We start from the raw sequence: 22,451 nt of genomic DNA, 5'->3' as shown, positions 1-22,451 counted from the left end.
AAATCACATTTTAATTTCCAAGTGATTTTCTGAATTCATGTTTTTAGAGCAGCCTGTACATATTGCTCTCATCTTCAAGTTTCTGAACAATAAAAACAATCTAAACTTTCTTTCCACGTATAGTCTGTTCCTTTAAAGATCAGACTTCTTTTTCTTTCTGTTTTTTTTTTTTTTAACGATTTACTTATTTTTGTTGGAAAGACAGATTTTACAGAGAGAAGGAGAGACAGAGAGAAAGATCTTCTGTCTGGCCACCATGGCCAGAGCTGAGCTGATCCAAAACCAGGAGCCAGGAACTTCTTCTGCATCTCCCACATGGGTGCAGGTTCCCAAGGCTTTGGGCCATCCTTGACTGCTTTCCCAGGCCACAAGCAGAGAGCTGGGTGGGAAGTGGAGCAGCCAGGATATGAACTATTCATTCTGACAGAGAAGCATCATGAAATTCCAGCCTAAGGCCAACAGAGCCTTCAAGGCCAAGGCTACATCTGGGTTCTCTCTTGCCCAGGGTCGGAGAAAAGAGAGAACAGGGAGGACTACCCTCTCAGAAATGGGGACAAGGATGGTTACGGGGATGCCCAGAGCACTTGGGTTACTGAATAAAACTTGCAAATGGGGCACTTGTGGGGCTTGTCTCCCATGTGGATTTTTCCTTGGTGGCACAAGCCAGAGAAGTCACTGAAGCCTTTTGCTGCTGTAGTTGCACTTGCAGGGCTTCTGTCTGGTGTGGGTCCTCTGGGGCTTCACGAACTTTTAAAGTTGAAAGAAAGAGCACATGCTGAGTCCAGAACTGCCTGGAAACTGAAAGAAGAAAGAAGGTGAGAGGCCGCCAGAAGCATTTGGTGAAGGCAGACCTTGGCCAGGCTGACTGCGGAGGTCAAACTGGGCAGACAGCAGAGAGGGCAGTCATCTAGGGGGTTGTTGGGAGCCCTGCTACGAGGATGTGATCCATGCTCTTTGCTTTGATGAGCTGGCTGCACAGTGAGAGGCAAGCTATTTACTCAGCGTTCTAGACAGATCATGCTGGGTTTACAGGCAGAAGTGGACATTATGGGCTAAAAAGAAATGGTCATCAGGTCATCAATTACAAATAGAAAAAGCACTTGATGTCAAAATCCCTTGAGACCCCCCCAAACTGCCTGTTGCACCAAAACTCCAGGAGGTTTTTGTTTGGAAACTCATTGTTTCTTAGTCCATTCTTCTCCTGCCAGGTGACTCCATGGGATGGAGAAATAGATAATTCAAACACTGAAAATGGTTAAGGAGTAAGTGCTTAATTGTATCTAAAACCTTCAACCTAATTGGAAGAAAAGATCCCAAGGAGAATTAGCCCCTTTTATATTGTTCTGAAACAAATTCAGTCTCAAAGCAATCAGGAGAATTGCAGCCAGTTGCCAGTGCAGAATTCTTCTAGACATTGAAAAGGGAAATTGTCTCCCCTTTGGAATGTAGAAATGTGTCTGATCCACCAAATAATGCAGTCTCTTGTCTTTTATTCAAGACATTTCCAAACAGATTGTGTGCCAAGGCAGGTATCACTTTGGGCTATCACAGGGGAGCAGGCACCAGGATTTATTGCTGAAATCAAGTTTTATTTGCTCTCATTCCTGCATCAAAGATAATTGGTGTATTTGTTTGTTTGTTTGTTTACAATAAGGTTGAAAGACCAAGGCATATGTGATACCATTTGGGAAAGAAACTTTGTTGAAGGTTTCTCCTGTGAAATTTTAAAATACCGACTTTGTTTACTCCAGGAAGATTATTGGTTTGTTTTCTCCTTTATTCTTCATATTTAATAAATGCTCTTTAAATACCTAAAATCAGCCAAATATGTAGGTCCTGAGGGTATAGAAATTAGTAAGATGCATCTCTGTTTTTAAGCATTTCATATTCTAACCAGAGCAGCACCTATAACCAAGCAACTCGAGCCCATCACAAATTTCTACTAACAGAAATGCACCTACAGATGCTACAGAAGCAGAAGAGGAAATAACTTTGTTTGCTGAAGGCCAGGGTTCAGAAAAGACCTCTATATGAGGTCATATATTAATTGACTAGTGACAGTAAAATGGGTATGCACTGTATGCATGAGGTGTGAGCAGAGCAAGCAAGGTCTTGGAACATGAACCTGAAAAGACTGATATGTATACACCTGTGGGATCCAGTGCTATCCTCATAACCTCTCTTTAGCTTGAGTACATCCTTAGATTCTATTTCCAAATATGATCACATTTATGAATTCCAGGGGTTAAGGTTGCAACATATGTTGGAAGTGGGGGACACAAGGTCAAGCCATTATAGGCTTAACTTGGAATTAACCGATTAAATGAAGGGTTCAGGGCAGAGAGAACATGAGGGGATCCACTTGTTACCAGTTTGTGTGTGGTTAGTGATGCCATTAAAAAAAAAAATAGATAAACCCCAAAACAGGAAAAATTTTGGGCCAAGGGGATACGAGGTTCAATTTGCAAATGTTCAGTGTGACATGTCAGATGTTCAAGAGGTTCTCAGGCATGAGAACTTAGGTTTTTATCAGGAATATGGCAGAAATCCTAGGTTGATTGTTACTGGTGGGGAATTTTTTTTCTTTGTCCTATAAGGAGGTGAAAGAGGTTTAAGTGTGAGAATGTCCACTGAGAAGAGAAGTGGTTTGGGACAATGAGCTCACTGATGTGAAAGGCTGCTGTGTTGGGAGGCCCCAGTGCACCACCCTTCCAGTGTTCATATAAAGGTATAATCTCTACGTTTTACATCTGGCCTGGACAGGTGAACTACTTCAGGTCATATGCTGTGCCAAGTGTAGGACCAAAGCTTAAGAAAGGTCATGAGCTCTACTTCAATGTCCAGGCCCCGAGAGAATTCAGCTTTTATTTATAAACCCGATTACCCCAGGAGAAGCCGATCTATGCTTGTGAAGAGGCCACGCAGGAGAGAGCGTTGGACCCCAGCCAAGATCTGAGGCTGAACTAGCAGTCAATAGACAGTAGTAACTTCCAGTTACTTGAGTGTGGGCCTCCTGGAATACAGTCTCTAGCCCTCTTTGAGCCATGCCAATCAATGTTGTTCAGGGCAGAAATGGACTTCGCCTACTAAGTTCTGCCTACATTTCAGAATTACAAGTAAACAAATTGTGGCAGTTTTAAGCCATGAAGTTTTAGAATCATTCATTATGTAGCAATAGATCCCCAAATCATCTTTGTTCCATGAATAGTTAGTACATGGACCTATTCATCTCCATGGAGAAGCATTCGCCTCCATCTCTGAAACTGTTGATTTCCTTTTCCACAGTTTGAACCAGAAAAACCTATAGACATAGGAACTGCTTAATGGCTGACAACGGTTTGCTTTATGTTTAAAGAGGTTTAGGTCAAGGTTCAAAGTCTTAATGTTCCCTTTTAAAATGTTACCTCTGAAATGTGCATTGTTGGGAAAATGGAATTATATGTGTCATTTTTGTTAATGTTCATGTCCTTCAGGTGCAGGGGAAATTATAAAGAATCTTTCAAAGAGCAAATAAATGAAAACAGAAAGGAAGAGCGTCAGACGGGAAGGGGCTCCACCTGCTCCACTTGGTGTGACCTTCTGTGCTGCGTGGGTGACTCACCTCTCGTTGTAGTTGATTCATGATCTATAGCCTTAGTTCCTATTACCCTTTTAATCCATCAGAGTGTCTCACCATAGCAGTCTTACTTATTCCTGTCAGTGACCTTAATGAGAAGAAAAACACCTAAGTGTTTGATTTAAAATCCTGGCTTTGACTTGATCTTCTCACCATATGACTCAGGAAATGTCCTCTGGACCCTATTGCTGTTGGATGGGGAAAAGAAATCATTGTCCAGAGATCTGTTGTCTAAGACTAGGTGCTGTCCATGGGCAACTATTGAAAACTTGGAATGCCACTTGTCTGAATGGAGATGTGCCGTAAGAGTCATACCTGACTTCAAACAGCCAGTATAAAACATATAAAGCATATTAATTTTACATTGATTTTGTTAAGAATAATGTGATATACTGGACTAAATAAAATGTATTAGAGTGAATTTTGCATATCCTCCTTTGCTCTTCTTTCTCTCTCCCCTCCCTCCCAACTCCTTTCTCCTCTCCCCTCCCCTATGCCCTCTTTTACTTGAGAGACAGAGTGGGCTTCCATTTGTTGGTTCATTTTTTTAAAAAGATTTATTTTTATTAGAAAGTTAGATATACAGAGAAGAGGAAAGACAGAGAGGAGATCTTCCATCTGATGAGTCATTCCCCACGCAGCCGCAATGGCCAGAGCTGAGCTAATCTGGAGCCAGGAGCCAGGAGCCAGGAGCCTCTTCCAGGTCTCCCACGTGAGTGCAGGGTCCCAAGGCTTTGGGCCGTCCTCAACTGCTTTCCCAGGCCAAAAGCAGGGAGTTGGATGGGAAGTGGAGCTGCCGGGATTAGAACCAGTGCTCATATGGGATCCTGGCACATTCAAGGCGAGGACTTCAGTCACTAGGCTACTGCACTGGGCCCTGCTGGTTCATTCTTTAAGGGCCCACAACAGCTGGGACTGGGCCAGCCTAAAGCTGGGGTCCAGAAACTCAGTCCAGGTCTCCTGCAGAGGTGGCAGGAAGCCAAGTGCTTAAGCCATCTGCTTCTGCCTTGCATGGTGCACAGTAGCAGGAAAGCAAAATTGAATCATTGTTTTTCTAAATTGAAACCAGAAATAGGACTCCAGAATGGGATAAGGGGATCCCAAGAGACTTCTTAACCACTAGACAAATGCTGACACCTTGTTTACTACTGTAATGAGGCAAAAGAAAAGTTCAAGAAAAGTTCAAGTTGTATATATGGTTTTTCTTTCTAGCAGACATGATGTATTGAACAATATTGCTCTTGACTGTTGTGGTAAATATTATGTTGTAGATAAAAGTAAAATTGTACTCTCAAGTGGGTATTACCTCCAAAACATTCTAAGCTTTCACGTTAACTGAGGTCAGTTATGGTGGCCTGACAATCTCGAGGAACATCAATGACTGCATGCAGCGATTCTATTCTGACTGAACTATTAACTTTAGCAGTGACCTCCAGCTTTGCCTAAGCATTTCTGCACAGACTTTGGGGAAACTAGAAGCCACCAAGGAGAAACTTTTTCAGCCACACTGAGAAACAACTTTCTGAGAACAATACTGAAAACAACTTTTCAACAAAAACCTACAGATGTGTTTTTAAAAAACATTACTAACAAGTAATTAACAGCCTAAGCAAAATAATGAGATGGCGAGCTTGTAACATGTTTTGACATAAGATGTATGATAGCAATAGCACACAGTCCAGGAAGAGGAAAATGGAAGTATTCTTTTGTAATGTTCTTATTTCATAATATCACTTGAAGACAGATAGTGACAAGGTGTTGATGTACGTTACAGAATATTGTAATTCATTAGGGAAAGGATAGGGATAGTATTTTTTGAAATTTATTTTTTATTTGATCAGTCCATTTTATAGATAAAAAGAGAGGGAGAGAGGGGTGGGGAGAGAGAGAATCTTTCACACTCTGGTTCATTGTCCAATGGCCACAATGTCAGGGCTGGATCAGACTAAACCCAGGAGCCAGGAGCTGCTTTCTCGTTTCCGACGTGTATGCAGGGCCAAGGACTTGGGTCATCTTTTGCTGTTTTTCCAGGCACATTAGCAGAGAGTTGGTTTGGAAGTGGAGTAGGTGGGACTTGAACTGGTGGTGTTCGTATGGGATACTAGCACCACAGACAGAGGTTTAACTTACTTTGCTGTGAAGTCAGCCCCAGGGTTAGTATTTTCAACAAATAGCTCTGAAGCAATTAAGTATATGTACTGGGTACTTGCTTCAGCAGCACATATACTAAGTATATGTATTAGAAAATATGAACTCAGAGTCATGCCTCAGAGTTATAAAAAATTGCCTTGAGATGTGTCATAGAACATGTTACACAATTTTCAAGAGAAAAATCTTCATAACCTTGCAGTAGGCCAAAATTTCTTAGGCAAATTACAGAAGAAAAAGTTGAAAAATTAAACCTCACCTAAATAAAAATCTCTACTTTTTGAAATCTACCATAAAGAAAATGTAAAAATCAAGAGTCAAAAAATTATCCACAAAACGTATACCTCTCTGATTGTGCATTTATATCCTGATTTGACAATTCCCAGCAATTCAGCACAAAGGAGATAACACAGAAGTATTTGAGAAGATACTTCCCAAAAGAGAAGACGTAAGTACTGAATAAGCAAATGAGAATATGCTCAACACATCTTCAAACACCAACTACAAAACACACATAGAGAGAGCACTTTCTACCAAAGTAGCTAAAATTACAAATGTTCACAAAGTCAACTATTTCCAAGAATTTGGAGGGACCAGATGTCCCGAAATTACTAGGTAGAATTTTTTTTGAAAATTAAGTTTGATTTATTAAGTTTCAAGCCCAAAGTGCTTTCTACTATTTTATTTTAATCTTGTATCATTTTTAACATGCAATGTGATTTATAGATAAAATTTTAAAAACAAGATATTCTTTTTATTTTGGCATGCTGGTGTGGAGATTTATTAATTGTGGGGATATGCCCCCCCCAAAACCAGATCACAATGTCCAGGAATTCTGAATCTCAGCCGTTCTCAGTGGACTGAGAATGCTGCAGGGAACATATCTGGGAATGCAGAATAGCCTTGCTGGCAGACGTTTCTGGGGAGGTGGGAGGCATCTTCATTATCTCCCTCTTCCTTTACTAATTGTTGCCTAAACGTATCTGAGTACAAACAAAGTTCTGTTAGATTCCTTTTCTTGTTAGATCTGTTTATTTACTGATGTTGATCCCTGTAACTCATGCTTACCTATCCGGCTGCTCAGAGCCTGGTAATTGTTTCCTCCAATCCCTTGTGATCTACTTGTTGGAATAGTTTGCGTACCATTTTTCAGTTAACTTGTAACTTTTACCAACCTGTGTGTCCTGCAAAAAATTGATATAAGAATGCCAGAACTGCATTTTGTTTCTTTTAATAGCTGAGTAGTATTCCATGGAGTAGATGAACCATAGCTTTCTTATCCAATCCTCTGCTGATGGGCATTTTGGTTGCTTCCATATTTTTGCAATTACTGATTGTGTGTCACATAATACAATGTAATTAATGAATTTTAAAAAAATTAAAAAAGAATGCCAGAAAAGTTCAATGAAGTATGCATTGATTCATCTCGCCTCTGCATAACCGTGTCCCAATGTTCTTCTCAGCATGGACATCACACCTTGAGTCCCGGGCCCCACTAGAGGGACCACCGAGATGTTGGCAATTTTTTTTATGATACAATTCCTTAGGCTCAGAGATACCCCCTTCTACCCTGCCTACCATCTCCCATCCCCTCACTGTTTTTCCCTATAACAGTAGTACACACCTTCAACAATAATCACGAGTCCATCATTCTTCTGTAGCTGTTATCCTATATTTACAGAAACACAATTTACAATAGAAAAGACAGGAAAACAACCCAAATGCCCATTGAAAGAGGAATGGATAAAGAAACTGGTATGTGTATTCTGTGTGCTGGTACTGTGTATTATGTGTACTCGGCCACTAAAAAGAATGGAATTCTACCTTTTGCAGCAAAATGGTCCCAATGAAAGACCATTATTTTAAGTGAGATAAGTCAATCTAAAAAGGACAAATATCATATGTTCTCTCTGATATAAGGCAATCTTCATGCAAAATATAAAATCAATAGATGCATAGGTAAATATATATAGACACACACACACACACATATATTTATCTAAGGAACTGTATAATGGAGGCAAGTACACCATGAAGTAGATACATTGTCATATGCATGTTCACTTCTGAACAAAATGGTCGTCCGGTGACACATACATATTATATATATCTTGACAATAGGATGCTGGACTTTACTGTTGTCTATACCTACAGTGCCATGTCTTCTGCTCCCTCATTTCTATGATCCTTCTCCCCTTCTCACTACACCATTGCAGTTTCTTCTTCAGTTTTTGAGGTAACATTTTTAAATATTTATTTTTATTGGAAGGCAGATTTACAGAGCAGAGAGACATCGAGAGAGAGAAAGAGAGAGAGAGAGAGAGGTCTTCCATGTGCTAATTCTTCCCCCACAAAAATAATAATACCCAGAGCCAAGCAAGTCCAAAGCAAGGAAACTGGAGCTTCTTCCTGGTCTCCCATGTGGTTGTAGGGACCCAAGGACTTGAACCATTCTCCACTGCTGTCCAGGCCGTAAATAGGGAGCTGGATCAAAAGTGGAATAGCTGAGACATGAACTAGCACCCACATAGGTTATTGGTGCCACAGGCAGATGATTAGCTTGCTATACCACTATTACTTAAGATAACATTTTAAATTTACACGATAGTAAAAAAGGCTTAATAAGTCACCAAATGAGAACTTTTGTGAGTCAAAAGCAAAAAGATCTTAGTTGGAATACAGATAATGGCTATAAATAATAACTGAATGGAAAAATGACCATTTCTCTCAGAAACAGTAAAATTTAAGGTAATCACAGTTCATTAAAACTATAATAGTATAGCATTCTTAACCATTGTGAAATTGTAAACCCATTGTAAAACCAAATTTTTAAGAAAAATGTTGCAGTAATGCTAATATAGGACTTCTTTTTAAATTATTTTTTAATTTTTAGCTCCCATATGAAGGAGAACATACGGTATTTGTCTTTCTGGGTCTGGCTTATTTCACTTAGCATGTTATCATGATGCCCTCCAATTCAGTCCATTTTGCTGCATATGGTGTCGTTTTATTCTTTTTTAATAGCTGAATAATATTTCATTGTGCATGTATACCACACTTTTCTTTATCTTTTCACCAAATAGAGATTCCTTGGCTGATCTCAGGTTTTTGTTATTGTAAACACTGCTGCTATAAATATGGTGATACAGGTATCTGTGATTCATTGTGTTCAAGTCTTTGGGTATATGCCCAGTAGTGGGATTGCTGAATCAGATGGCAAATCTGTTCCTAGCTTTTAAAAACATTTTCCACACTGTTTTGTACAATGGCTGCTCTAATTTACACTCTACCGACAGGGTATAGGTGGTTCCTTTGTGTACATCTTTGCCGCTCGTTACTCTCTGTGTTTTGGGTAATGTTCTCATGGGGGGGGGGGGTGAGATCTAATTGTGGTTTTGATTTTCATTTCTCTGGTGTCTAAGGATGTTGAACTTTTTTCATATATTTGTTTAAGCATTTGTATTTTCTTCTTTTGAGAGCTCTGTATTGAAGTCCTTTGCCCATTTCTCAATTGGAAGAGTTGGTATTTTTAAGTTTTAATATTATTGATATATTTGGGATATTAATCCCTTGCTAGATAAATGATCTAAATATTTTTTCCATTCTGTTGGATATCTTCATTGTATTGATAATTTTTTTCTTTTATGCAAAAGCTTCTGAATTTAATACTGTTCCATTTGTTTAACTCTGATTTTGTTGTCTGAGCACATTCTTTTCTAAAGATTTATTTATTTTTTTCTATTGGAAAGTCAGATTTACAGAGAGAAGGATAGACAGGGAGAAAGATCTTCTGTTCAATGCTTCACTCCCTAAGTGTCAGCAATGGCAGGAGTTGAGCTGATCTGAAGCTAGGAGCCAGGAAAATTTTCTGGGTCTCCCATGTGGATGTAGTGTCCCAAGGCTTTGAGCCATCCTCTGCTACTTTCTCAGGCCACAAGCCATGGGGCTGGATGAGAAGTGGAGCAGCCAGGATGCAAACCAGTGCCCATATAAAATTTCAACACAAGCAAGGTGAGAACTTTAGCCATTAGGCTACTGCTCCGGACCCTTGAATAGCACATTTTTAAAGATTTATGTTTCTTGAAAGGCAGATTTTACGGAGAGAAAGGGAGAAGGTGAGAGATCTTCCATCTACTAGCTCACTCCCCAAATGGCCACAACAGCCTGAACAGAGTCAATCACCAGGAGCCACGTCCTCTGGATCATCCATGTCGTTGCAGTGGTCTAAAAATCTGAGCCATCCTCTGTTGCTTCCCCAGCTCAGAAGCAGGAAACTGGGTTAGAAGTAGAGTATCCCAGTTACCAACTGGTACCCACATGGGATGCCAGTGCTAGCTTATGGAGTCACAACATTGGCCCCAGTCTGAGAGCTGTTGTAAAAATCAGTTGACTATATACATATGAATTGATTTCTGGATTCTCTATTATGTCCCATTGATCTATAGATCAGGTTTTTTTTAATTAAAGATTTATTTCATTTATTTGAAAGGTAGAATTAGAAGAAAAGACTGTTCCTCCATCTGCTGGTTTGCTCCCCAAATGGCCACAATGACCAGGGTAGGACCAGACTGAAGTTAGAAGCCAGGAGCTTCTTCTGGATCCCTTAAATGGCTACAGAGACCCAAGCATGGGGCAATTTTCTGTTGCTTTTCCAGGCACATTGAAAAGAAGCATGATGGAAAGGGGGCTAGCCGGGACTCAAACAAGAAACTTTATGGGATACTGGGGTTCCACACAGTTGCTTTTTCTGCTGTGCCACAATGCCAGCCCTGTGTATGAATTTTTGTGCTGATACTATACTGTTTTAATTACTACAGATTTGCTGTATGCTTTGAAGTTAGGTATTATGATGATGTCTTCAGCCTGGTTTTTCTTGTTCCAAATCATAATGGCTCTTCTGGGTCATTTGTGAATCCATGTAAATTTTAGGATTCCTTTTTGTAATTCTGTAAAAACTGTCATTGATATTTTGAAATGCACTGCATTGAATCTGTAGATTTTCTTGGTGGTGTAGATATTTTAATGATATTGATTCTTTTGATTCATGCAGGGAATCTCTTCTCAATTTTTTGTGTCATGATTGGTTTCATCAGTGTTTGATAAATTTTGTTGTAGAGACCTTTTGTTTCTTTAGATATATTCCTAAGTGTTTGATTTTTGTGGCTACTGTCAGTGATCTTTTTAAATCTTGATTTCTCTTTTTCAGCGAGTTCATCTATACCATATTAAATAACTACTGTTCTTGTATGTTTATTTTCTGACCTGCAGCTTTATTGAATTGTTTGATCAATTCTAACAGTGTTTTGGATAAGTGTTTAGTTTTTTTCTTTGTACAATATAATGCCACCTGCAAACATGGATAATTTGACTTCCTCTTTTCCAATTTTGATGCCCTTTATTTCTTTCTCCTCCCTAACTGCTTTTGCTAAAACTTTCAGTACTATGTTGAGTAAGAGTAGTGAAAATGTAATTTCTTACCTTGTTCTAGTTACAGAGGATATGCTTGCAGCTTTTATGCATTGAGTATGAAATTCACCATTGATTTGTGATAGATGGCCTTCATACTATTGAAGAATGTTCATTAAAGGCTGTTGAATTTTATCAAATGCTTTCTTTGCATGTATTGAGATGACTGTATGATTTTCTTCATTCTACTGACGTAATCTATGGCATTTGTTGATTTTTGAGTGTTGAACTACCCTTACATTTCTGGGTTAAATCCCAATTGATCATAGTGTATCTTACTGAGCGTTTTTGCATCTATGTTCATTAGGGACCTACATCCCTAATATACATAGGTTCCCTATGTAGTTCCCTAATGAACCTAGGCTCATTAGGATGCCATTTTCTTTTTGTGTCATGTCTGTCTTTATTTTTGGTCTCAAAGTGTGCTGGCTTTATAAAAGAAGTCTAGTAGAATTCCATCCTTTTCAATCTTTTGGAATAGTTTGAAGACTATTGGAGCTACTTCTTCTTTAAATGTCTTATGAAATTCACTAGTAAAATCATCAGGGCCCTAAATTTGCTCCTTCCTGGAAGACTTCTGGTTACTACTTCAATCTCATTGCTTCTTACGGGTTTGTTTAGGTTGTCTGTATTTTCTTGATGTAATCTTAGTAGGTTATTTTCATGCAGAAAATTATCCATTTCTTTGAGGTGCTCCAGTATATAGTATGTGAATATTCATAATATTTTCTTAGAGTCTTTTTATTTCAATAGTGTCAATTATTGTGTATCAATTTTCATCTCATTATTTATTTAAATGAGTTTTTTTCTTATTAGCCTTGCTAGAGCTTTATCTATTTTGTTTGTCTTCTCAAAAAGCCAAATTTTGTTGTATTGATATCTTATGTTTTTTAAGTTTCAATTTCATTCATCTCTGCTCTATTTTTTTTGTTTGTTTGTTTCTCACCTTCTGTTGATTTGGGGTTTGGTTTGTTCGTGTTTTTCTAAGTCTTCAAGATGCACCATTAGTTCTTTAATTTGAAAATTTTCTCCTTTTAATTTTTTTTTTAATAGCATTTAGTGGTTTAAACTTGCTTCTTCATGCTGAAAACCTGTAGTATCACTTTCAGGGAAGATTTTGAGTTCCTTTTTTTTTTTTTTTTAAAAAAGATTTATCCATTTTATTACAGCCAGATATACACAGAGGAGGAGAGACAGAGAGGAAGATCTTCCTTCCGATGATTCACTCCCCAAGTGAGCCGCAATGGGCCGGTGCGCGCCAATCCGAAGCCAGGAACCTGGAACCTCTTCCGGGTCTCCCATGCGGGTGCAGTGTCCCAATGTATTGGGCCGTCCTCAACTGCTTTCCCAGGCCACAAGCAGGGAGCTGGATGGGAAGTGGAGCTGCTGGGATTACAACCGGCGCCCATATGGGATCCTGGGGCTTTCAAGGTGAGGACTTTAGCCGCTAGGCCATGCCGCCGGGCCCGATTTTTATTTCCTTTTAAATTTCTTTAGTGACCCATTGATAACTCAGTAGTATGTTGCTTAATTTCCAACTGTTTTTGAATGATCTAGTATTCTTGTTATTGATTTCTAGTTTTATTCCTATATGGTCTACAAAGATACATGGTATAGTATAAATCTTCTAAAATTTGATGAGACTTGATTTGTGGTCTAATATGTGAAATATTCTAGAAAATGTTTCATGTGCTGATGAGAAAAAAAGTATATTTCATGACTTTTGGGTGAAATGTCCAATAAATTTTAGATTGTTTGCTTGATAGTAAGTTTTAACTCCTATGTATCTTACTGATTTTCTCTGGATAATTGGTCCAGTGATGAAAAAGAGGTATTGAAATCACCCACCATTATTGTGAGTTCATCTTTCCCTTCAGGTATAACAGTATTTGTTGTATATATCTCGGTGGTCTTGTGTTGGATACATCTATATTTGTTGTTGTTATGGCTTGATTTAACATCTGGTTTATCTGATAAGCTAAAACTGTTAAGTTTCCATCAACCTGGTATATATTTTTTGTCTCTTCACTTTCAGTCTACGTGTATCTTTATTTGCAGAATTTCTTATGGGCAGCATACAGTGGGGTCATGGTTTGTTTTCATCCATTCAGCTAACTTAAATCTTTCGATTAGTGAATTTAATCCATTCAAAGTTAGTACTTTTAGATATGAACTAAAACATCGTTTTGTTGAATAGATAATGATTCTACCTGTTCTGCTGGTAAGCCTGGTGGTGACATGTGTTTCAACGTTTACCTTTTTTTTAAAATAAATTTTATTTTTTATAATGATTACATAATTGATCAGGATGGAAAGGAACAAGGTTTAGGGAAAATTGGGTGAACTCGTTGCTTCCAAATTTGCTATTCTTGTTGTTTCTAGGGGAAGGGGAAAGGAAAAGGGAGAAACCACTCATGACTTTCCACATGTCCCAGTTCCCAAGGATGAGGAACCTCCACCTCATATCAACCCAGAGTCTCAATGTGTACATATTACAAGGGTTCTCGCCAAATGGTTTGGATAGTTCTGAAATGCTGCTGATTTCACCGATCCAAGGATGATGTCTCCCTCCCAATGTCCATTTGCTCCATTCACTGAGATTTTTTGCTGTCATTGTTTGCGGTGGCTGTCCAGTTTGTTCTGTTCTTCTGCTACAGCACCAAATGAGCTGCCATATTCTCCTTTTACAGCAGGGCCTGTGTCCACTGCTCTGCCTTTTTCATTAAGTAGGAAATATTCCTGCAGGCAAGTCCAAGGACCCAGGCAAGGCATCCCAAGCATCACCAGATCCCCCACACCTGGGTCTCATGAACCTGACACTCACCTAGTAGGAGGCCCCTGAATGTTTACTTCTAACGCAAGATAAACTTCAAAATTTCTTGTAAGGCTTGTGTGACATTGGTGAATTCTCTTCAGTTTTTGCTTACCTGGAAAATACTTTATTTCTATAATTTTTGGTTGGAAGGTGATTTTTTTGTTGTTTTTGTTTGTTTTGTTTTGTTGTTGTTGTTTTAAGATCTTGAATATATCCTCCCATTCTCTTCTGTTCTATTGGTTTTGAGCAGAGAAGTCAGATGTCAATTTGATTGGTTTTCTTTAATATGTAACCTACCACTGTCACTGTCCTTAGAATTTTTTCTTTTGCTTTAATGTTCAACAATTTGAGGACCTTTTTTACTTGAGTGTACTTGGATTTCTTTAAGCTTTTTATGTCTGGGTGTCTATGTCTCTTTTAAAACCTGCGAAATTTACAACTATTTCATTTAGCAGATTCACAACACCTTTTTCCTACCTTCAGGAATACCTATAATATGAAAATTTGATTATTCAATGGTATCTCATATTTCATGTTGATTTTGTTCATTCTTTTTAATTCTTTTGTTTTTTTCTGATTGGTTATTTTAAAATTCTTGTCCTCAAGATCAAATTTTTTTCTGTCATTTCGCCTATTCAGCTCTCTATCTGGGGCCAAGACAGTGGTTCGATTAGGTAAACCTCTTCTTGCAAGTGCGAGGATTTCATATAGGTGTCAGTTCTAATCCTGGATGCTCCACTTTTCTATTTAGATTCCTTTTGATGGCCTGGGAAAGCAGAGGAGGGTGGTCTGGGAGGGCCTTGGGACCCTGCATTCATATGGGAGACCTGGAAGAAGCTCCTGGTTCCTGGAATTGAAATCAGCTCAGCTCTGGCCATTGTGGACATTTGGGGAGCTAACCAGCAGATGGAAAATTTCTCTCTCTCTCTCTCTTTCTCTATAAATTTGCCTTTCCAATAAAAATAAATAAAGCTTTAGAGAAAGTAATACTGCCTTATTTCACTAATTGGAGATTTAATCACCAGCATTTCTATTTGGTTCTTACTGAGTTCTATCTCCTTAGTAATATTTTCATTTATAGCACTCACTGATTTCTTCTTTTCTTTAATCTGTATTGTTTTTCATTTCATTGAGTTTCCTTACAATCATTATTGTCAATGATATATCTGTCATTTCTTTTAGTTTAGGACCTAATTCTGGAGGATTATTGTGTTCTTGTGTTCAAAGTAGTGTCATGCTACGTTATGCTTATGTCTCTTGTGTTGCTATGTTTGGCTTCTGCCCATCTGTTGTATTCATCCCTTCACCTTCACAGAGCAGGTTTTAATGGAAACAATTTTAGGGTTTAGCAGGAATGTAGCACATTACTTGGCTTGTTGCTTTTGCTTTGCATCTAAATGGGCCCAGGATTTTATTATTTTTTTAAATCAAACATTTTATTTTTTATTTATTTATTTTTAATATATTTTTATTTTGTACTAAAATGAAAATAGACGCGAGACAGCTGAGTAGTACCCTATAGCCATTTTAAGGTGTATAGCAGCCGGTTATGTATATAAACTAAAATTGAAATGTCAATGAGCTAATCATAGGATGTGGTTAAGAACTTGCTTTTTTATTTTTTAACATACTGGTTACTCAAAACCATGTCAATTCCATAATGTTGTAAATTGTTGTTGATGTTATGTTGGGGCTCTTAATTGATTGGGATGATATTCTGCCAGCTCTACCTTCAGACCAGAAATGGTCTCCCCAAGAAACTGTTCAATGCATCTGGACAATAAGTTGCTGGACTCTATGCTTGGTATAGGTTTGCAAAGAAGGAATCTTAATTGAATTTAAACTGTAATACTGCAACAAGGCGGAGGAATCCACCATGGGGGGAAGGGCATGGGGAGGGGTGGGGGGATTCCCAGAGCCTATAAAACTGTCACATAATGCAAAATAATTAATTAAAATATATATATATACATATATTTTTATTTTGTATTTTGAATTGTGTGGTACAATTTTGTGTAGGCTGGGATTTCCCCCCAAACTTCTACCCCCCCATCAGATTTTTCCCATTTTGTTACAATAGTGTAGTCCTTTATAAGGAATCGTCTGATAGAATTATGGGCCCAGGATTTTAGACTCTACGTGATTTCTTTTGTCTTAAATATGTCAGCTCTGTCTGTTCATAGAGACAGAAGTGTGGCTTTGAGACCAATAAAGGTTTCCTTGAGTATGTCTCTTTGGCCCACGCAGAAAATAGTGTCAGTCTCCCTAATGAACATGATAGCCAGCGTTCTGTTCTGTCCAGAGAGATGGAATGCATGTAGGTCCTTCCCTATGGTCACTGGGTAGATACTATTGGCACTGACAAACCCAGAACTCACCATTATAGTCCTTGTGTTGCAGTCCTTGTGGTATCATTACTAGTTTTCCCAAGATGGGCATTGACCTCCAGAAGGTAAAGTGAATCTTCCTAGCTCACGTAGAGTGCATGACCTCTCACAGTGGGGCAGAGGAGGGCGCTGGCCCATGGGCACACGGGTAGTGACACCTGCTGTTTTGTTTTCTTTTGCTGTTTATTTACTAGAAAGTCAGATATACATAGAGAAGGAGAGACAGAGAGAAAAATCTTCCATTCACTGGTTCACTCTCCAAATAGCCTCAATGTCTGCAGCTGAACCAATCCAAAACCAAGGACCAGGAGCTTCTTCCAGGTGTCCCATGTGGGTATAGGGTCCCAAGGCCCTGGGCTGACCTCTTCTGCCCTCCCAAGCCACAAGCAGGGAGCCAGAAGAGAAGGGGAACAGCTGGGACGTAAATCAGCACACGCGTGAGATCCTGCTGCATGCAAGGCGAGGACTTTAGCCAGTAGGTTACCGCACCAGGCCTGATATCTGTTGTTTTTTTCTGAATGTAAATCCCATGGGGCAGTGGCAGCCAGGGTCAAGGCTCACAGAACATGCTGATGGGTATGGCCACCCCTCTGGTGAGGCAGAGGCAACATGAAGTCTACTCTGCTCAGAAGGAGGGAGTCTTCACTTGGGGCCAAGAGATCTGTGAAGTGATCATTTCCTTCCAAGTCAGGAGATGGAAGACAGGGCAGATGATACTCAAGGCTAGCCCTCTGGGAATGTGGCAAGGACATGAAAGAGTGTTCAGGACCCTTCCTGTCATGACACTGGGCACTATGTCCACCAGGGAGCCCAGCAGTGCTAGGAGGAAGTTTTTATTGGATTAGACATAAAATAACTCATAAAGGACCTCACCAGGATGCACATTCTACAACAGAAGAGTAACCAAAAGACTGCACTACTCATTTGTAGAGTGCAAAAAGAAATCTGATTGATTGAATATTAGCAAATGGCGTAAATGAACAAAATAAGGCCAGGCCTGCTGTTCTGAGCCAAGGCAGTTTTCAGCTACTTGAAACCCACCCTGAAGTGCCTTACATGGCAGCAGGAGGGGACTCCCATCTGCAAGATTCCCCCTCCACATGTGCCGCAAGGATGTGGTCTGTCTGTCCTCTTCTAGCATATTCCATAGCCTCGACTTTCAATGCATGTTTTTAGATAAATAATCCTGTTTTTGCAACTTCTAGCTTTGAATCTGGAGGGTTAGGGGAAAAGGGAGCTGTGTGGAAGCCAGGCTTTGGAACCCATATATGGGAGCTCCCACCTCGGCTTTCAGTCCTGTTCTGCAGGGGCCTTTGCACTGGAATAGCAATGAGCATCAAAAGAATAATTTTTTTTCTTATGGAAAAATCAATTTCATTTGGAGGATCTAAAATAGAACAGTAAAAGGTGATAGAAGTTTTTATGATCACATTAACAGTGATCATTTGGCTGAACAGTTTTTACTTAAAACTTATCAAGTCTATAGCTAGTTTTATTGGGGCAATCAGAGCCTTAGAAGGTTGAAAGGCCTGATGGTTTCTTGTGATGAAATCAAGTCTCTGTAAGGTGTCTTTGATGCAGATGCTGGGCACTGTCAGTCCTTCATTCTCCTTCGTTGGTTTAAAGTTTCTTTACCAATCAACCTCTTTCTAAAATTAATTCATGAAATAGAGGGAGTGATGCGCTGGCCCCACAGGGTCCTTGATCACCAAATTCATGAGGTCATTTATCTCCTCTATAAATAAAATCTTGCTATTTTGTCTTGGGGTTTTTCCAGGAACCTCAGGCCCTGTGATTGAAGCCCACTTTTCCATCATTAGAATTCCTGGAAGAACAGTCTTGCTCGCCAAAGGAGGGCAGTGAACAAAGTTGACCAGCCAGGGACCTGCGCATGCGTTGAATGTACACCCTTCAGCCCCAACTTCACCCTGCAAGATTCCTTAAAGAGCTTGGGTACTGAGTACAGCCGCCAGATCCTTCCCTATATTACATTCAACACCCCCTTTCTTCATTCTGATGTAGTGAAGAGCTTGCTTCACATCAAGTAAGTGGGTCCAACAGTGGAAAGAAAGAAAATGGGCTCTGTAAGTGTGTTTCAAATCCTATTTTTCTGCAGTCTGCAGTAATTGCTTTTTCTTTCCACAATGACTATTTCGACAGGTGATCAAGGAAGAAACATTTTGGCTTTAAAAATGTTTGAAAATGATTCCAATACATAATCATTCTAGGTCTTTTTAAAAATCCATTTTGAAAGAGTTACTGAGGGGAGGGGAGAGACAGAGAACTTCTATCTGCTTGCTCACTCCCTGGGTGGCTGTAAGGGTCCATGCTAGGTCAGGCCATGCCTATAGTCAGGAGCTTCATCTGGGGTCCCACGTGGTTAGGTTGGGTCCCTAGCCAAGCATTTGGGCCATATTCCAATGCTTTTCCCAGGCCATTAGCAGAGCTGGGTCAGGAGTGGAGTGACCAGGACATGATGCTCCTGACAAGTGTGGGCTCAGCTGGTTGTAGTATTGTTTCTTTTATTTTGTAAGATGACTGCAATCCAGGCCATCTTTCATATCGAATACCAGTCAGATTATAAACAAAACTGGAATCAGCTACAACATGGACTATAATAAGTATTTGTAGACCTCCTTGTATGAACTAGGCAGCTGATCAAGAGAGTGGAGAGAGTTCTCAAAGGCAGCCCTGATAGATTGCTTCTAGCCTGCAGTTTGCCTCTGCTCTGTGAGGAGTCAGACGAAGAGGAGCTCTTTGTCCTCTAGGCTCTCTTGATATAGAAGTTTGGTAGATTCATTTTGTTTCCTGTGAATCATGTGAGGTGATGTTTCACATATCTGATGATGGGGAAAAATTGTCCATAAACAAAACCTGCTACCTGCTGGCTTCACAAACACTGTTTTTGGTGTTGTCATTACCCTGTAACAAGCCCAAAATGGTATCTGCCAGGAGCTGCAGCCAGGATCTCTTCTTCAACAACTTTGGCCTACCACTTCATATATTGAAGGGGAGATGAGGGCGGGGAGTAGTAAGAGGGGTGGAGAGAGAAAGAGAAAGTATCCCCATGTTCTGATTCATTCCCCAAATGCCTGCAATGGCTGGAGCTGAGTCTGAGTTTAAAACCTAAAGCTGAGAATTCTATTTGGTTTCTCTAGGTGACAGGAGCACAATTATCTGCTTAGCCAGCACCTGATGCCTCCTAGCAACTGAATTAACAGGAAACTGGAGTCAGCGGTAGAACAGGCAGGCATTGAACCTAGGCACTACAGCGTGGGCTGAAGGCATCTTAACTGCTTTAACTGCTACACTAAAAACCTGTCTCCATCTGCATCTGGATAACTGAGGCTGATGGTGCCGACAACTGCTGTCTGGCTGATGGGGCAGAGCATTTCAGTGCACCGGTCTGAGCGGATGGAACCAGTGGTGTGGACACAACTTCTTTGAAGGCTGCTGTCCTCCTTATGGGAATCTGAACCTTGATTTTAAATCTTGTTGCAGATTTCCCAGGATTGCCCCTAAAGATTTCAGGGTAGTGCCTGAAAATAGTTGTCTCCAAGTGTCTCCAGCAAAAGCAGCAAGCTGATCTCAAAGTGCTCCACTACACAGCTGGGCTGTCTTCCCATGTGAGGCTGACCTGCCCTAGCCGAGTGCCTTTCCACTCCAGTAGCTTTCCTTGCAGCGAGACAGCTCTTTCAGGTCAGTTACCATGTCAGAGTGACTGATGGGCGCATATTGAAACTGCTCCACATCATTATCATCAAACATGGCCTTCTTTGGGGCAGCTGGAGGTCTGTGTAATGGTATGGACTGTAGCATGAAACACAGCCTAGGGAAGGCAGAAAGCAGAGGAGTGCTGATAAGGGAGTTCTTATCCAGAGCTGTCCTGCCATTTTCCACTTCTCTGCAATCCCGGCCCTCATCAGAAGCTCCTCCATCATGAGGCCTAATCATAATCTTTTCTTTTTTTTTTTTTTTTTACGATCTTTAATGGGTTTATGCAGTTTATCTTGGCTTCTAAAACTAAGCTTCTCCATGGCTTGTATCAATTCATGCAAGGAACTGTTTCTATCCTCAGAGTTAGAGATTCTGTATTGTAGTCCAGTGTGCTTGGAGACAGACCCTGTGGGGACAGCGTGTGGGCAACAACAAGGGGTTGGTCTTACTTGGAGATCCAAAGCCTGTGTTGCTGGAATTCTCAATGTGTTTATGCAGTTTAGTGGCACCATCCTGGGACATTTTGGGCAAGAAACCCAGTAACATGGTAAAATCAGGAATGTTCAGGTCAGAGGGCAGCAGTTTTACTGTCTCTTCATATGAACTGTTTAGTTCTGTTCTGACTTTGATCCTGGAAACAGCAAGCTTTGTCTTACTAGTGTTTCCAAAATCTGGTGGATGCTGCTCTTTGGCCAGATTTGTAGTATGATTCATGATTACAACTTTGACCCTGAGATACAGAGTTTGATCTTAGATTGATCCACAGTAAATCTTACCAAATGTTAAATTGTTTGTCAAATGGAAAGGAGTCCCTGGGACATCTAGAGCTTTCTGAACTTTTGTTCTCACAGATCCCATTAGATCTGTTCGCATTTTGTTAAGTAGTCGTATGAGAAGAGAAAAAAATCACTTTTGGAAGTCAATTGTTATAAATTCCAGAAGAGATTCTAAAGACTCTCCTGCTTTGAGAGTCAGCAAAGCCCTGGATGAAGACCTCACACAACCTTTTCAGTTCTACTCAACTCAGTATCCTTCTGTTCATTAGTAAGTTCTGGGGTCCCAGAATGCCCTCATGCCCTCCTGACCAATCTGAACTAGCCCAGGAGCTAAGAATTTGGGCTGCATCCTCAGTCGCTGCAGATAATTAGGCATGTCACTGTAAAGAGAACACAGTCAGCTTTAAGATAAGTAAAGCCAAGGAAGGATTTTTGTTCACAACTGCCTGAGGGTATCACAAAAGACTGTTCCGGGATCACATTACATGGAGACCACCACCAACTTATATGAAAATTACTTCTTCGAGGACATCTGTTTGGCTACTGTCTGTTCAACCTTGGACTAATTTCACCTGCTTATTAATCACTGTGAGAGAAGATGATTGCTTAAAGACACTTGCTTTAATCCTTCTCATTTTTACATTTAAAACTTGTTTCCCGCCTCAATCTCCTTGCTATGTCCCTTGGTTTACTGGCATGCATATTCCTATTATAATGCTCTGCTATTGTTATCCCTATAAATTCTCCAAATAGATGTAGCTATTCTTCAAAAGGTCTCTCTTGCTTTTACTGTTGTTCATCTTGTTATTCGTTTTAACATCACCATTCTTGAAGCAATGAGTACTCAAAACCAACAGTTGAGACATCCCTGCAGGTGTCATTGTAAGAGTACATTACACATGGCTCAGAGCCTCCTCATAGGCTTCTTCAAAGTGTAAGAAGCTTCAAGGTCTAATGTTGTGCAGTATTCATGGGAGCAGATATTTTTCCTGGGTTAATCCTATTAGGTTTGGACTTGTTTCTTCACTATATTCCTGACTCCTGAGAATCTTGCTTCAATTTTCTGCAGACAATGTCACAGATCAGCCTCCTGAGAGATCCCTAGCAAGGCCAAGTCCATCACAGTCACATCCCAAAATTTCCTTTGGGACTTTAACCAGCTGCCTCTGCTCCTATGATGAACAGATCTGAATTGTTGAGACATTGGGATCGTGCTGGTGTAGTAGATATGTGATGCTGGTTGTATTCCCAAAGCTTTTCCATCTCTGTGAATCCCAACCAAGAATTCATATAACCATGGAAGCAAACCACCTGCAGAACTGAAAGGTGTTGCTCCTGAATGAGACATGGCACCGGTTGCTGCACACACAACGGTATCACTCTGAAACCACTGCACGGACTTGTCACAGACAAAGCTGGCAGTAACTGCGGAAACTCTAGACATGGTACTTCTAGTAGAACTTCTTTTGAGCCTACTGAGACTGTCTTGGGAGCTACAAAACCAGCAGTCAGACTGAAGCATAAGC

General features: G+C 40.1%; 1 pseudogene; it reads right to left on the bottom strand.

Annotated features, from left to right (window-relative positions):
- Positions 1-589: 589 nt before the first annotated feature.
- On the bottom strand, positions 590-21,301 carry LOC131480004 (CLIP-associating protein 1-B-like; annotated as a pseudogene).
- Positions 21,302-22,451: the final 1,150 nt, after the last annotated feature.

This window comes from Ochotona princeps, chromosome 4 (assembly GCF_030435755.1).
Source record: "Ochotona princeps isolate mOchPri1 chromosome 4, mOchPri1.hap1, whole genome shotgun sequence".
In the NCBI taxonomy this organism is placed as follows: domain Eukaryota; kingdom Metazoa; phylum Chordata; class Mammalia; order Lagomorpha; family Ochotonidae; genus Ochotona; species Ochotona princeps.
The sequence above is the reverse complement of the archived record's forward strand: the minus strand, read 5'-3'. Positions and strand labels throughout refer to the sequence as shown.